Source organism: Rana temporaria, chromosome 3 (assembly GCF_905171775.1).
Source record: "Rana temporaria chromosome 3, aRanTem1.1, whole genome shotgun sequence".
NCBI classification, from domain to species: Eukaryota; Metazoa; Chordata; class Amphibia; order Anura; family Ranidae; genus Rana; species Rana temporaria.
This window is the reverse complement of record NC_053491.1, coordinates 326,492,442-326,507,816: the sequence shown is the minus strand read 5'-3', so window position 1 is coordinate 326,507,816 and position 15,375 is coordinate 326,492,442.

Below are 15,375 nucleotides of genomic sequence, written 5' to 3'. Positions count from 1 at the left end.
AAAATATATATATAAAAAAAATCAGCACAAGCAACATACATTCATTGTGATGTGTCCCTTGTACTGCTGTATCCTGGTTTAGCCAAAAATGTCCTCCTCTGATGCACCAACCACCCCCGGCGCCATTATCTTCTGGTGCAGTTGGGGTTAATAGAACTAAGGAGCTGTGACAGACACTCATCAAAAGTGCCCAACTATGCCTGCCCAGTGAACCCAGCTGCTCCATTCATAAAAGCTTGAACTACAGCTTGTATGAATAAAACAGGATTTATGATTGAAAGGAGCGGATGATTGAAAAGCTTGCCTCCTCCATCCATAGGTTGTGTTTCAACAATAGAAGCTGTAGTATCAACTTCTCTGAAGGGATGAGATGGTCTTAACAAGTGGACATATTCAGGCACTCTTAATAAGTGCCTGTCACAGCTTTCTCAATTCTATTAGCCCCCGTGACATCTGGCGCTTACAGTGGCAGGGGTCCGAGGTCACCGGAGGAGGAAGATTTCTGCTAAACCAGGATACAGCAGCACATGGGACACATCTTATTTATTTATTTCACGTAAACTTATGCCGCGTACACACGATCGTTTTTCGGCATGAAAAAAACGTTGTTTTTCAACATGTCCAAAAAACAAAGTTTTTCCAAATTCATCATTAAAAACGATGTTGCCCACACACCATCGTTTTAGAAAAATTATGAACAAAGCGCGGTGATGTACAACACTCTAAAGGGGAAGTTCTATTCGCCTTTGGGCTGCTTTTAGCTGATTCCTTGTTAGTAAAAGACGATGTGCGCTTTTTTGTCTGTTACAGCGTGATGAATATGCTTACTCCATTATGAATGGTAGTTTTACCTGAACGAGCGCTCCCGTCTTATAACTTGCTTCTGGACATGCGCGGGTTTAAAACATTGTTTTTGCCCACACACAATCATTTTTTACCCAAAAACCGAAATTTTTTAAAACGATGTTCAGAAGCCGAAAAACGATGTGAAGCCCACACACAATCATTTTAAATGACGTTTTTAAAAATGTTGTTTTTTTTTCATGCCGAAAAACGATCGTGTGTACGCGGCATTAGACTTTAACCACTTGCCGCCCGCCAATGACAGATTGACGTCGGCAAAGTGGTTTCAATATCCTGACTGGACGTCATATGACGTCATATGTCACATATCGCGGCAATCGTTGTTGCAGGGTGTCAGTCTGACACCCCGCAACACCGATCTAGGTAAAGAGTCTCTCATGGAGACACTTTACCACGTGATCAGCCGTGTCCAATCACGGCTGATCACGATGTAAACTGGAAAAGCCGGTAATCGGCTTTTCCTCTCTGTCAGACGTGAGTAGAGGAGAGCCGATCGGCTTCTCCTCTGACAGGGGGGGTTTGTGCTGATCGATTATCAGCACAGCCCCCCCGAGGATGCCCACTGGACCACCAGGGATGCCACTAGACCACCAGGGATGCAAAACCAAAACACAGGTATGCCACCCTAGAACACCAGGGATGACAATGACGCAAATAATGGATGCCAATCAGTGCCCGCAATGGATGCCAATCACTGATTGGCAGGCATATTGTTTGGCACTGATTGGCATCCATTAGTACAACACATACGATAGTGCCACCTATCAGTGCCCATCTATGCCCATCCATGCCGCCTATCCGTGCCCATCCGTGCCACCTATCCGTGCCCATCCATGCCGCCTATCCATGCCCATCTGTGCCGCCTATCCGTGCCCATCTGTGCCGCCTATCCGTGCCCATCCATGCCGCCTATCCGTACCGCCTATGAGTGCCCATCCGTGCTGCCCATCAGTGGTGGCATATTAGTGCCCATCATCAGTGCCCATCAATGCCACCACATCAGTGCCACCTCATCGGTGCCCATCAGTGCCGCCTTATCAGTGCCCGTCAGTGAAGTACCATCAGTGCCCATCAGTGAAGGAGAAAACGTACTTACAATGTTTTATAACAGAAACAAAAAATAACTTTTTTTTTTTCTAAATTTTCGGTCATTTTTTTTTTGTTGCAGAAAATAAAAATCCCAGAGGTGATCAAATACCACCAAAAGAAAGCTCTATTTGTGGGTACAAAATGATAAAAAAAGTGTTCGAGTACAGTGTAGCACGACCAGGCAATTGTCATTCAAAGTGCAACAGCACTGAAAGCTAAAAATTGGTCGGGGCGGGAAAGTGTATAAGTGCCCTGTATGGAAGTGGTTAAGCATAGGCACAAGAGTAAAATCTGATTTTGTGTTTAGTACTGCTCCCCAATTTTTTCCAAGCAGTTTGGGGTTCATCAGACCTCACTAATATCACAGAAGAGCAAAAAGAATAATGTACCAGCTACTGGTTAGGGATGGAGGCCTAATGTTTCTGCTACCCCTGCAGACAGCACAGCCAGGCCCTGACTCTGTCTGAAGTCTATGCTGCAATTAGGCAATGCAGTCTTTCTGAGAACCTAATTGGATTGGTCCTCTGCTCTCTCCTTTTGTAAGCATGCTCACAGTGTAACTGACAGTATTGCTGCGAGGCTTCCCTTTCTGCTCTGTGCATCATTATAGGCAGGTCTTAGTAATACAATAGATGAAACCTTGCATCCCTTGTTTCCCCCAATGACAATGATAACTGCTATATGGAGCTGTGCACATAGCATGTCTATGATCTGAAACCAGTGGTGGCTGGGGGGGGGAGGGTGGGGGGGCAACATACAAAACAAAAACATCAATCAAATGCAGCCACTGTGCTCCATCAAATGCAGCCACTGTGCCCATAAAAGGCAGCCACTGTTCCCATCATATGCAGCCTCTGTGCCAATGAAATGCAGCCTCTGTGTCCATCAATTGGAGGCACTGTGTCCATCAATTGCAGCTACTGTGCCCATCATATGCAGCCTCTGTACCCATGAAATGCAGCCTCTGTGCCCCATCAATTTCAGCCTCTGTGCCCCATCAATTGCAGTTTTTTTGCCCATCATTTTAAGCCTCTGTGCCCATGAAATGCAGCATCTGTGCCCATCAATTGCAGCCACTGTACCCATCAATTGCAGCCACTATGCCCATTGTATGCAGCCTCTGTGCCTATTATATGCAGCCACTGTGCCCCATCAGTTGCAGCCTCTGTGCCCATCATATGCAGCCACTGTGCCCCCCTGACCGCCCACATGCCCGCTCGTTGTCTAACTGGCACTTTCCCCATCTTGGTGGTGGGTCAGGCAGCGAGTCACAGCGACGAGCTGTGGGAAGGGTAGCGTGGGTCAGGCGATGGCTCCTGTGTCCTCCGTGGATCTCTTCTTCACTTCTGCTAGCTGGCCAATGGGATCGCCTGTGACTTCAGCCAATCAGGTGACCAGTATTAGACCCGTACCTCCTTATTGGTGGAGAGGCAGTTCAGTGTTAGAAAAGCAAATATTAATTTGCTTTTCTAACACACCAGGGTGTACTGCGAGCGCAATGCTCTGCACTCCAAGTCCACCTTTTTTTAAGCATATCAGAGCGTATGGCTTTAATCAAGTGCTTCAAAAAAACACCTCTGCAGCTAGAAATCAGGCGCCCGGTGTCCAAAAAGAGTCCGGACGCCTGAATAGGTGGTGGCAGCAGTGGCCATAGATAGATTTGTGCAATGCAATGCAATGCATAAATCTATCTATTCGTAGCATAGGGGATGGCGTGACCCTGTCTTAAACACTGATAGAAAATACTACATGCTTAAGAATCTATGGCTGCCACATTGTTCTTCCCAGAAAGATGGCACCCAAACCTTCGTACTACATGAATTGACATGGTTCTTTAACATAGTGGACTGCTTATTACTGGTGCAGAGACATTGCCTAGTGCAGGAAGAATAGTGCTTAAAGGAGAAGTACAGCCAAAGCTTGTTTGGCTGTACTTCTCCTGTGGATCACAGGAGTGCAGTTCGTTCTGCACTCCTGTGACACATTTTCAGCAAACAGTGTGCTGAAGCTCGCTGCTGGATGATGTCACAGAGCCGGTGTTGTGCCGAGAATGGTCCCTCGTCAGATAATGTCCGCCCTGTACTGCACAGGCGCATCGCTTGCACACTACGGAGCACAACGGAGCTGCCAAAAATATCCGAACATCAACAGCTGTTGATGTACACGGCGCCTGCACAATCAAGACTACATTGTGCCACTCGCTGCTCGTGGGTAGAGCTCATACGATGGGGTGGATTTCTCAAAGGGGCGGATGTATTATTGAGAAGCGTGTAAGGGGCGGATGCCTACAGAGGACACCATATTTTACAATTGCCCCTTACTCGCTTCTCAATAATACATCCGACCCTTTGAGAAATCCACCCTCATCATTTGAGCTCTGCCCATCATGTGGCACAATGAGCCAGCTGCTCCCACCCCCTCCACAGCCTATTGCTTCAGTGAGCACGGGGGAGGGGGGGCAGAGCAGACAGCGGTGACTGACAGTCACCAACTCTCTGCTCAGGGAGCTCTGTGAACCGAGCAATCAGCAGTCTTTGATCACTCTGCTCTCAGCCTTAGAGCCAGTGTATCCACCTAGGTAAGTATGATTCTAAAATAAAAACATTACCATACTTCTCTTTTAAGGATAGGACTTTGTTTAGATGTTGAAACTAACCCCAGCCTAAACGGTTGGTATACACGTTAACAGTGAACACTTATGTCAAGCTTTAACTGTTGTCCCTGTTACAGCCTGTGACAGCACGACAGAAAAACATGGAAGTGGTTGCCACCAAGACAGGAGGACGCAAACAGAACTAATAAACTGAGATTTTATCTATTCCCCACTTTATTGAAAGACAGGTGCTTTGCCTCAGTCTAGGTCTGAAGTAGAGATGAGCCCGATGTTCGAGTCGAGCGTAAATTTGACTCGAACATCTGGTGTTCGCCTGTTCGCTGAATAGCAAACAGTTTGGGGTGTTTGCGGCAAATTCGAAAGCCGCGGAACACCCTTTAAAAGTCTATGGGAGAAATCAAAAGTGGTAATTTTAAAGGCATGGTATTGTCATAAAAAGTGTTTGGGGACCTGCGTCCTGCCCCAGAAGACATGTATTTTTTGGGAGCAGTGATTTTAATAATGCTTAAAGTGAAACAATAAAAGTGAAATATTACGTTAAATTTCATACCTGGGGGTGTCTATAGTATGCCTGTAAAGTGGCACATTTTTCCTGTGTTTAGAAAAGTCCCTGCAACAAAATGACATTTCTAAAGGAAAAAAGTAATTTAAAACTGCTTGCGGCTATAATGAATTGTCGGGTCCCGCAATACAGATAAAAGTAAAAAAAAAACGGCATGTGTTCCCCCCAGTCCATTATCAGGCCCTTTGGGTCTGGAATGAATATTAAGGGGAATCCCGAACCAAAATGTAAAAAAAAAAATGCGTGGGGGTCCCCCCAAATTTCATTCCAGGCCCTTCAGGTCAGGTATGGATATTAAGGGGAACCCTGCGCCAATTTTTTTTTTAAATGGTGTAGGGGTCCCACTCAAAATCCATACCAGACCCTTATCCGAGCACGTAACATGGCAGGCCTCAGGAAAAGAGGGGGGACTAGAGAGCATCCCCCTTCCTGAACCATACCATGCCACATGCCCTCAACATGGGAAGGATGATTTGGGGTCCAAAGCACCATGTCCCCATGTTAATGGGGACAAGGGCCTCATCCCCACAACCCTTGCCCGGTGGTTTTGGGGGTCTGCGGGCGGGGGGCTTATTGGAATCTGGAAGCCCCCTTTAACAAAGGGGACCCCCAGATCCCGTCCCCCCTATGTGAATTGGCAACGGGGTAGTTTGTACCCCTACCAAGTCACAAAAAAAAGTGTCAACAATTGTAAAAAACACAAGACACAGCTTGGGACAAGTCCTTTATTAACCACTTAAGCCCCGGACCAATATGCTGGCTAAAGACCCAAGGGGTTTTTACAGTTCGGGACTGCGTCGCTTTAACAGACAATTGCGCGGTCGTGCGACGTGGCTCCCAAACAAAATTGGCGTCCTTTTTTCCCTACAAATAGAGCTTTCTTTTGGTGGTATATGATCACCTCTGCGTTTTTTATTTTTTGCGCTATAAACAAAAATAGAGCGACAATTTTGAAAAAAATTCAATATTTTTTACTTTTTGCTGTAATAAATATCCCCCAAAAACATATATAACATTTTTTTTTCTTCAGTTTAGGCCGATACGTATTCTTCTACCTATTTTTGGTAAAAAAAATCACAATAATCGTTTATTGGTTGGTTTGCGCAAAATTTATAGCGTTTACAAAATAGGGGATAGTTTTTTTGCATTTTATTTTTTTTATTTTTTTCACTAGTAATGGCGGCGATCAGCGATTTTTTTCGTGACTGCGACATTATGGCGGACACTTCGGACAATTTTGACACATTTTTGGGACCATTGTCATTTTCACAGCAAAAAATGCATTTAAATTGCATTGTTTATTGTGAAAATGACAGTTGCAGTTTGGGAGTTAAACACAGGGGGCGCTGTAACATTTAGGGATCACTGTGTATGTGTTTACTAGTGTAGGGGGGTGTGGCTGTAGAACTGACACCATCGATCGAGTCTCCCTAATAAAAGGGATCACTCGATCGATGCGCCGCCACAGTGAAGCACGGGGAAGCCATGTTTACACACGGCTCTCCCCGTTCTTCAGCTCCGGGGAGCGATCGCGACGGAGCGGCTATAAACAAATAGCCGCGCCGTCGTCCCGGATCGCTCCCCGAGCGGACCCGACCTCCGCATGTACCGGGGGGGGGTCCCGATCGGTCTAGGCAGGCACGTACAGGTATGTTGATGTGCCTGTCCGTGCCATTCTGCCGACGTAAATGTACATGAGGAGGTCGGGAAGTGGTTAAAGAATAAAAAATGAATACATTTCCGGAACCCATGTTGTTTTTTTCAATGACTTATATCTGTATTGCGGGACCTGACAATTCATTATAGCCGTGAGCAGTTTTAAATGACTTTTTTCCTTTAGAAATTTAATTTTGCTGCAGGGACTTTTCTAAACACTGGGAAAATGCACCAATTTACAGGCATACTATAGACACCCCCCAGGTACAAAATTTAAAGTAATATTTCACTTTAATTTTTTCATTTTAAGCATTATTAATATCACTGCTCCCGAAAAAAAATTAGCACAAATTTTTTGCCTGTTCGCATGTTCTGCTGTGAACCGAACTCGGTATTTGGCTCATCCCTAGTCTGAAGACATTTCCTATCACTTCCCATCTCAACAGAAAATGAGGGGAAAACTTTCAACTGGGGTCACACACTGTTAATGTTGTGGTAGGCTTACTTTAGGGGTGAGGTTAAATGTTAGTGTTGGATGAGAGGTTAAGTGTTACAGATAATGTAAAGTGGTTCTTACAATTCTTTTTATAAATCACAGAATTTAAATAAGTATTTAGAGCTGTGACTCATCCCTTATCAAACAGGTCTAAAGTTTCAATTCGACAAGCAGGGTCTCAAAGGAGGCTCCATCTTCTGTGTTTTTTTTTATTATCTTGTGTATTATCTTTTTATTTTGTTTTATATATTGTAGAAACATAAAAACTTACGAAAAAACACAACATTTACTTAAGAGCCGGTTCACACTGGGGCGACTTGCGATCCGACTTCATGTCGCCTCAAGTCGTCCCAAGTCGCTCTGTAGAGAAAAACAATGGAAGTGAATGAGAGTGGTGTTAATACACACGACTCAAGGCGATCCGACTTCAGAAAAGGTTCCTGTACTACTTCAATCCGACTTGTAGGCGATTTGTACCCATTGATTTCAATGGAAGTCGCCTCAGAAGTCGGATCACTGTCTTATCTGAAGCTACTTTCCAGGAAGATAACATACATTTCTCAGGGAAACATCTCCTGCACCCCTCCCTCCCCCTCCCTCTCCCAGAGCCGATTGTTGTTTTATTGGCCACTGGAAAGTCTCCTGTTCTGGAGACGACTTCAAGTTGTGTTGTAAATCGCCCCAGATCACCCTGTGGTTCATGTTCAAGTCGTTTTGGAGTCGCCTCTGAAAGTCGCGCTGGAAGTCGTGTCGCCCTAGTGTGAACCGGCTCTAAGGATTCAGTTTATGAGTTTAGTGATGGGGGGTTCAGTGTCAAGAGCTGTTTTGGGGGATGGCCATGTGTTCAAGAGTGTTTTGGTGGCAGAATCTATAAGCACCAAGCTACTAGAATTGAATATGAATGAATCAAGTTTATTCTGCTTTATATATTATATTTTCTATACTTATCGGCCCATTAGCTGCCTCCTGCTCTCTATAAGCTTTGTTTATGTATGCCATTAAATCACTGCCATGTTCATGGACATAATGGCTGTGGGCTAATTCCCAGTATGGGGCTTATCATGAGTGCAAGGGGTGAAATGCAAGTGTTCCCTTGGGCAGCTGCTGCCCTAGAAGTGTATTGCTGTTTTTCAGTGGATATATTACACAGTCTGAGTTATACATCCACAGTCATGGCATGAAACATAGCGAAGGCGAAATGGCATACTGTAAAACAGGTGCACAATTAAATCCCTCAAGCCATTTGAGAAAATGGTGTAATTATTTCTCTGCTATATTACATATGTTTATTTTTATCTGTAACTTCTTCCAGCAGGATATGGGAAAATATTTTTGAATATATCAAAATGGCAAAATTTACACCAAGAATCTATTGCATTTTATTGCATTACTGTGTAGCAAAACACCGAAGAGAGAAAGAAATTAATAGGCCTAGATACAACTGTCCTTTTATTCAGATTTATTGCAATAATCTTTGCTAATTTCATCCCAGCTGTCCTGGTTCCCAAGATATTTCCTTCTAAATGACAGGGACGAGGCAAAAAATTAACTGGCAAATTATGGGTGACACTGTGTATCTATTACAAATAAATAGAAGCATCGGTCTGGACTTAAGTGACTGGAATTCATCATCTCCTGAATGCTTATTATGCCACAGATATAGTTTATCCTATTAATATGGCATAAAAGTACTGCCGTGTAAAGAGGGATTAGACAGCAGCTTTCTAACTCCAGGGCCTAATATTTCCAGCTAGGCAGCCAAGAGGAGCTTTACATGCCTGCAATAAATGCAAAAGGTGGGCACAAAGTAAGTAAACTATGGCGCACATTTTTTTTTATGATTTTTTTTGTAATAAAGATGTTTAACTTTTAAAGATTGTGTATCTCAGTGCCTATAAAGTCCAATATCAAATTGTCCATATTGTATTCCCGAATTTAGAGTCCAATTGAACTTTCAGTTTAAATCAGATAAATACATGTCCAGTACATCAAAACAAAAGGGTGCACAAACCTTTATAGTGTGTTTTCTTGGAATCCATCCACAGCAGAAAATCCTGTCCCCTGCCAGTATGCTGAAGAGAATAACCCTTGCTCTAAGTGTGGAAGCAGTAGTCTCTCTGTGCAGTTATCCAACACACCCATTTGAGTGATTTGCTGATTTCAGAACTTTAGGTCTGTGTCAACTGGGGGCATGTCACAGAGACCACTGCTTCCACACAGAAAGCATTGGTCTTTTTCTACAGCATGCTGTCAGGAGACTGACTTTGCTACTCAGACTGCTTCCTTAAGAAAATTATCTGTCAGGCTGGGTCCACACCAGTGTTGCTAACCTACCAGATTTAAATTTACTGGCACAACACCAATAATTTACTGGCACAGACACATTTTTACTGGCATTTTACAAAAGTTACAAAATTACAGTTTTAAGTGCAAATTTCAGTATTTAGGCTACAGACAAGTACACTATCCAAATAGCAAGGTATTAAAAGGTAAAAAAAAAAAACATATTTCTGTTATTTTCAATATAAAAATAGTCCATCAGTTTTTGATCACCATCACCTCCTGCCCCCCTCACCTCCTGCCACCATCACCTCCTGTCACCACCAGCTATTGCCACCATCACCTCCTACCACCACCTCCTCCTGCCACGATCACCTCCTGCCATCACCACCTCCTGCCACCGTCACCTCTTGCCCCCATCACCTCCTGCCCCAACCAGCTCCTGCCACCACCAGCTCCTGCCACCTCCTGCCCCCACCAGCTCCTGCTACCATCACCAGCTCCTCCTGCTACCACCAGCTCCTTATGCCACCACCAGCTCCTCCTGCCACCGTCACCTCCTGCCCCATCACCTCCTGCCCCAACCAGCTCCTGCCACCACCAGCTCCTGCCACCACCACCAGCTCTTGCCACAAGATCATCCTGCCACCACCAGCTACTCCTGCCACCACCAGCTCCTGCCACCTCCTGATACCACCAGCTCCTCCCGCCACCACCAGCTCCTGCCCCATCACCTCCCACCCCAACCAGCTCCTGCCACCACCAGCTCCTGCAATCACCAGCTCCTCCTGCCACCACCAGCTTCTCGTGCCACCACCACCACCTCCTGCTGCTACCACCAGCTCCTGCCACCTACTACCCCCACCAGCTCCTGCCACAAGCTGCTCCTGCCACTGCCAGCTCCTCCTGCCACCATCGGCTCCTCCTGTCACTGCCATCTCCTCCTGTCACCACCAGCTCCTTCAGTCATCACCAGCTCCTCTGGCCACCATCAGCTCTTCTGGCCACCACCAGCTCCTCCGTCCACCACCAGCTCCTGACACCTCCTAATATAACCAGCTCCTCCTGCCACCACCAGCTTCTGCCACCACCAGCTCCTGCCTCCATCACCTCCTGCCCCAACCAGCTCCTGCCACCTCCTGCCCCCACAAGCTCCTGCCACCATCACCAGCTCCTCCTGCCACCACCAGCTCCTCCTGCCACCACCTCCTCCAGTCACCACCAGCTCCTCCTACCACCACCAGCTTCTCCTGCCACCACCAGCTTCTTCTGTCACCACCAGCTTCTGCCACCTCCTGCCCCCACCAGCACCTGTTACCATCACCAGCCCCTGCCATAAGCTCCTGCCACAGCCAGTTATCTGAATCTGGGTGCTTGTGATAATTCAGTGTGCCTGGCTGTGCAGGAGTGGGGGATCCAAGTTCAACAGCAATCCCCACAGGGGTATGCTACATAAGTGTTATAGCTCTTTGTAACAAGGGTAGCTGGGGAGAAGAAACAACTCCAGTCACATCAAGGGCTGATGCTTAAATGCACTTTGGGTCAGATGTCCAGCTCAGCATTGTTTCAGAGATTCAGAGATGTTTGTAAGTCTGGGAAGGGATTCTGTGAGCACCGTTGAAAGTCCTGGTGGTTCTGGGTGTGCTGTAACATTGCCCTCCGCCCCCTTTCAAGAAAGTCTCCAGATGTCCCTAGTGCCATGTTTCTAAAGGTGAGCAAGGTGAGCAATGGTGGAAATGGTAGCATGTATATTGCTACCATTTCCACCATATGCCAAGAATTTTCCCCAGTGCCAAAGCAGTTCCACATGATTAGATACTGATGATGTCCAGAAATGTGCCTAAAATTGATAAAAGCTTTAACCTTAAATCCTTCAGAGCCATCCATGAGAATGGGATTAGTAGATCTTCCATAAAAGGGGTCTGGGGCTACAGGTTCCACACAGGAAACGTTTAGGGCCAGGTAAATCCTAAAAGAGATTGGAAGCGTGAGGTGGACTTCTACAGAATTTACTATTTTCAAGATAGCAAAGGAACCAATAAACTCAGGACCCAACTTCTTTGAAGAGCAGTGTAGCTTCAGATTGGTGGTGGAAAGCCATACCGGGTCTTCTAGCTGAAAAGCTGGACTTTCTCTTTTCTACTTATCGGCCCTATTCCTGGCTTCTCAAGAGGACAGGGCAGTAAGTCAATCCTGCATGTCGGGCACAGAGAATTTCAGGGAGCAGTTATGCAGGGTAGCTGGAAGGAAACCATAACACAAAATGGGACTTGCAAGGTAGCAAAGTGTAAAATATTGTTATTACAAACAGGGCCAATGGAAGTTGGGTGCCATGGAAGAGAAACACCTGAGATAATTTTTTAAGGGTCTAATTAGTAAGTTTGGAGTGGCTGTTTGTCTGCAGGTGGCAACCAGAGGATAAGGAGTGGATTCTTAACATCTTACACATTTCCTGACAGAACATTGATGTAAATTGTACCCCCATATCAGTTGCAATGCCATCCAGGAGGTCAAGCAGCCTCACCAACTTGCTAATGAAGGCGTTGGCTATAGCAGCAAAGGAGTACCCTTCAAGGGGAAGAAGTGAGCCATCTTAGTGAGTCTGTCTACTACTACGAAGATGGAGCTATCACTCACAGATGGTGAATCCTCCACAATGACAAAATGAAATCCATAGAAAGCTTACTCCATGGATGAGTTGGGAAGAAAATAACTAAAACGGGGGAGTTTGGGACTTTAAATGAGACATATGAGCCACATGTCTCCATTCCTAAGTCTGCAAAAAGAAAGGGGGGTTTTTGGGACTTTAAATGAGGTGAGTACACATGGCTAGAAAATGAGTTAGATATCAACAACATGTTTTTATTGGTGAAACAAGGAACATGGCAAAATTACATGATACATGCAGCAATGAATAAAATTGTCAATCATATATTACAGACCATATATAGAAACAAACATTGGTACCAACCAGCCAACCACTGTGTGGTATGGAACAAATCCTGGATGTAGTAAAAAACACCTAAAATGACGTGGTAGATGGAGAACGCAAGATAATGTATTGAATATTGGTGTCTGCATGAGAATAAGTACATCTAAATTATCCAGACGCGTTTAATGGATAATACCACTCTTTAGGGGCGGGTGCAAGCAAATCTATAAAAAAAAAAAAAAACATTAATACACCAGTATGATCCAATATTGTACCCCTCAATAGGGAGGATATGAACAAAAAGAAAGGGAGAGCGTTACTCACCCCTATGAGGGGTAATACATTGTAATAAGTCTGGAAAATAGGGGACGAGGAGTCAGAGGCTGTCCAAATTGTCTGTACCGGGAGCTGTGGAAGGGAACCGCAGAAGAGGGACCAGGTGCATAAACATATTCCCTAAGAAAACGAAGATCAAAGATCCAGAAAATGGTGTGAGTGGGTTTCATATCTAAAAATATATATTGGCAGGGCTCAAGTCCTGCGGGAACGCGTGGGAACGGAGTTCCTGCACTTTTTTCACAGCAGGAACTCAGTTCCCTTTGCAGGACTAGAGCAGCCGAGAGCAGCTGAGCCGCCCGAGCCAATTCTTCACTAAGCGGCGATGCCCAGCTCGAGTCACTGCCATGGGCAGGTGAATCTTAGTAATCCTTTATGTTACTGCCGCTTCTTGTATATGGATTCATCGGGTAGTGTGCGGGTATTCCGTCACTTCCTCGATGCCACAATGTCTCCTGGGAGCTTTTGTCATTGTTCCCAAGAGACATTGCGGAGGTCTGCCACGAGTTATTGCGGGATTTAGAATGAACTTCCGAACTAAAAATGAGGGGAGGGGAAAGGAGCTCACAACCCAAATCGCAGCTCCCAGACATAAGACAAATAAAACATGTTTTTGATATCTACTCACCTTCTGGCCACGTGTACTCACCTCATTTAAAGTCCCCAAAACCCCCCTTTTGTAAACAGCACTTGTCGCCGTATTGCATTCCACGCTGGAACGCATACGGCGACCGCGCACCGACGTCATCACCCGGCGCTGCATGCGTTCCAGCGTGGAACGCGGAAGTGCCGAGCGAAAATCAACGCTCATCTCTTAGGCCCCGTACACACGACCAAACATGTATGCTGAAACTGGTCCGCGGACCAGTTTCAGCATACATGTTTGGTCGTGTGTAGGCGCGGGCGGGCCGAATTCCAGCAAACATTTGCCCGCCGGGCCTTTTCCCAGCAGACAAATATTCCTGGACGTGTTTTAAAACTGTCCGCTGGAATCCTGCCCGCTCGGACATGTACGGTCGTCAGTACAGACCTACCGTACATGTCCGAGCGCCCGCCGCCCCTCGCATGCGTCGAATGACTTCGACGCATGCATGGAAGCCTTTAAATGGCAGGCCCGCCCACGTCGCCGCGTCATCGCCGCGTCATTGTCGCGGCGACGACGCGGACACGCCCCACGTATTGTTTACGCGCGGACTTCTGTACGATGGTTAGTACAGCCATCGTACAGAAGCCCTCTGGCAGACATGTACGGTGAAAATGGTCCGACGGACCGGTTTCATCGTACATGTTTGCTCGTTAGTACCCGGCCTAACACATGCCTCTCTCCTAAAAAACAGGACAGCGTGGATAGTACACTCTGTCCTATTATTGTCCTATTATTGTCGGCCGTAGCCGGACCACGCTACAAAACAAAGTACTGGCACAAATCTGGAGATCATCACAGCCGGATCACTACTTATATCCATGCTGCTATCCTGACAACAGTTGCTGGGGACACCCTAACATATTTTCCTTCAGGAGTCTCTCCAAGACAGAATCATATTGCTGTTACAACACTCTGCTTACAGATGAACCCGCTCCTCTGCAAACGGATAAGTACTATTACTATGTTACATTTATTACTCTAGAATTATCCGGATCACTTACAGTATAGCCTTTACTAAATACTGTATTTAAATCTGCCCTGTGCTTTTACTACCGTGCAGCTTGGGATTACTTAATGTGCCTTCTTGTAACAGTTGTGGAATATCTTAACGGCACATACACTCTTAAGGTAAAGTTACCTATCTAAAGGAATTGCTAATTGCATACAGTATTTTCATATGCTACGTGCTTGACCTTTGTTGTTAATTGTATACGGGCTTGCACCTTAAAATACTGAACATGTTCGCTGTACCTTTTCAGCGCTAGGGGTTGAAGGCATGTTGTAATACCTCCACCCTTAGTAGCTCAACGCATTCCTATATGTGAAAGTGATATGATGTAGAGAACCTCCAAACTCCTGTTCTCTGATTGGAGTGACGCCTGGGGTCCAATACTGAAATTTCACAAAACATAGAGAGGTGCATTGAAATCTTTCCCTAACCGCAGTTGTGGTTCACCGTAATTTGTGACACCTTTCTTTTTGCAGATTTAGAGATGGAGTTATCCATGAAACGGGTCTGGATAATTTGGATGAACTTATTCTCATGCAGACGCCCCTACTCAATACATTATTTTGAGTTCTTCATCTACCAAGTAATTTTAAGTGTTTTTACTACATCCAGGATTCGTTCCATATCACACAGTGGTTGGCTGGCTGCTACCAATGTTAGGGGCGCGCATTGTTACAGCCGTGCAGCGTATCGTATTAACGCTACGCCACTGTAAGTTAGAGAAGCAAGTGCTGTATTCACAAAGCACTTGCCTTCTAAGTTACGGCGGCGTAGCGTAAATGGGGCCGGCGTAAGCGTGCGTAATTCAAATGAGGATGAGGGGGCGTGTTTTATGTTAATTCTTGTTGACCCGACGTGATTGACGTTTTTCCCGAACGGCGCATGCGCCGT